The sequence below is a fragment of the Corvus brachyrhynchos genome, unplaced genomic scaffold, assembly GCF_000691975.1.
Source record: "Corvus brachyrhynchos isolate BGI_N302 unplaced genomic scaffold, ASM69197v1 scaffold547, whole genome shotgun sequence".
Classification (NCBI taxonomy): Eukaryota; Metazoa; Chordata; class Aves; order Passeriformes; family Corvidae; genus Corvus; species Corvus brachyrhynchos.
Genome location: NW_008239104.1, coordinates 462,458 through 465,284, shown reverse-complemented (window position 1 = coordinate 465,284; position 2,827 = coordinate 462,458).

Sequence of the window (2,827 nt, the reverse complement as noted above, 5' to 3'; positions counted from 1 at the left end):
AGTACCATGTTTGCTTTAAGTTAATGTAATGGGGATCATTGGATATTTTTCCTCTGTGGTGCATCATACTCTCCTGCATTATAGTCTTTTCTTTCTGTGAAGCAAAAAATGCTATGCTGGATTTTGCAGGTGAGCTAAGCCTCATATTTGTAATGGTGTGATACCTCTGCAGCTGCCACAGAAGCTGTATGATTAAGAGACACATGAAAGGTTATTGAATCCAACTTACATACAGCTGGTGGTGCTTGGAAAGCATCCTTTCCCAAGTTTGTATCTCAGGGTGATCCCTTGATAACTGAAGATGACCAAAGCTGGCAAGGAAAAACACATAGTCTGAAATCTGCTTGCTCCAGAAGTGATTTCCTCTATGGGCCAATACTCTCCAAGCACAGGCAGCTACTCAAAAAGAAAGAAAGAAAGACGAAAATTTAAACCACCTGTGAAAAGACGGACTGTGAAGCTGTGGTGTAAGAGAGAGAATTTGAAACGTGGAAAGATCCAAGGCAGTACAATATGATACAAGCAGAGATAAGACACAGACCAAGGCCAAGATTACCTGTCACTTGGTAAGGATAGACGGGTTGTGTGGTAAAGAAAGCAGCTATGGCTGTTGCCTTTTTGTGTGTGCACGGACCTGGCAGCTGTGCTCCTCTGCCTGAGAGACCTCACGCAGGGAGGGAGGATCTGCCCCTGCTCTGTGTCTCTGGGTCCTTGACCTGAGGGGCAACAGCAGGAGCAATGGTCAGCTGCAGTAGAAAAGCCTCTTGTTATCCAGGTTTCGGATGAATGTGGGTACTGCCTTGCCAATTCCTTGTCATTGCATAAATTTAATCCTGTTAGCAAAACTTTTTCTGTTATTTAAGTAAGCTTGAATCTGGCGAACATACTAAAATACATTACGTGTTCTGCATAATAATGGAGCGATTTTTATTCAGTTGTATTCATTATAGACAGCAGTTGTAGAAAGGTAAGAACTTGCTATGGCCTATTTTGTTAATACAGATATATCTATCTTGCTATAATGGAAAAAGGAAATCCATTTAAAAGGCACCATTAATCTACAAAACCACTACCCATGCTATGTTTTAAAAGTATATTAAATTTTAGAACTGCACTCAATTAAAATAAAGTACAAATTAAGAAATAGAAACCAATTTAAGTCACAGAAAATAAATAGAATTCACTGGGGTATTCAATTTGTCACCTTTTCTTTTGGAAAACTGGAACTGATTCAAGTCAGCTAATGACTAGGCCATAAAATTGTTCACCCTGTATTCCTCTACTGTAGCAGCATTAATGACTGTTTGTATCAATAAATTAAATCAGCAGAACAGTAAGCATGGACAAATAATTAAAATAAGCCCTGAACCCTGGCTACTGGACATTTTTTATAGCTGACAGGTGGAATAAAGTTATATATAATTCACCTAATACTCCTAAGTATTCACCTCATTTTAGAGGTGAAAATTTCTTTTTCTCCCCAGCTAAATATTGTCCTATGCAGGATGGGATCAAGTGTTTAAACCAAACGCAGTTGGACAGGCTCTCCACTCTTTAAGAAGTATTTCTTAACCACAGAGATGTGTTCAGTTAGACTGAATACATGAGTTTTACACTATCTTCTTTGGAAAGGAGGTGGAAATTCTGCATGAAACCACTGATTTCACTGGCAATAAGAGAAGACAGAAACAATAAATATTTTAGACTTGTGATTGAATCCTTTTAAAACCTTAATATGTGTAATTTCTGCCTAGACATAGTATAACTTCAGTGTTTTTCCTGTAATGTGCAGGTGCCATTACACGTTTGTTTCATAGGTAGTGTATAAAATAATCACTTCATGTTGCTTCAGTGTCTAGTGAGTACACAAGTGAGTAAATAAATAACTGCAAAAGACTACTTATGCTTGCAATTTTTACATCAAATCATATCAACAGAGTATTTTCTAGTGAAAAAATCCAACAAACCAATAAACTAGTGAAAACATAATACTGCCATTTAACAAAACAGCTCCAAATTTCTGTTTTCAGTAAAGCCTGAGAACAACTTTAAAAGAATCATAGAATGGCCTGGGGTTGGAAGGGACCTTAAAGATCACCTAGCTCCAAACCCCCGGCTTTGAACAGGGACACTTTTCACTAGACCAGGCTGCTCAAGAATTCCATCTAGCCTGGCCTTGAACACTTCCAGGGATGGGGCATCCACCGTTTCTCTGGGCAGCCCGTTCCTCACAGTGGAGAATTTTCTCCTCATACCTAATCTAAACCTACTCTCATCCAGTTTGAAGACATTACCCTTTGCACTGTCACTACATGCCCTGTTAAAAGTCCCTCTCCATCTTTCTTGTAGGCCTCGTACAGGTACTGGAGGCTGCAATTAGGTTACCCTAGTCCTCTCTTCTCCAGGCTAAAAAATCCCAATTCTCTTAGTCTTTCCTCACAGGAGAGGTGCTCCATCCTCCTAATCAACTCTGTGCTTCAGTGTGTTGATATTTAGCCAGGCAGACACGCATTAACCTTGATGGTGCTGCCACTGCACTGGCATAGTGCATGAAAGCATCCATTTGTTTTTAACAGAGAATATTTTCCTTCTATGCATGTATCACGCGACTCAGATCTTTTTCCCCAAGCACATTTTAATATAACAGAAAATCTGGTAATTATGGCAAAAATATGGGCAACAATTTCAGCTGTCAGTCATTCCTGGAGAAAAAATAAACATGGTAGAGAGCACGAAGCTGGAAAGGAAAAAATACAGGGATGCGTTCTATTCTGCTGACTTCCCCCCATCCGTGGTTGGAGCTGCAGGCTCGGGGCCGCTGCTCGGG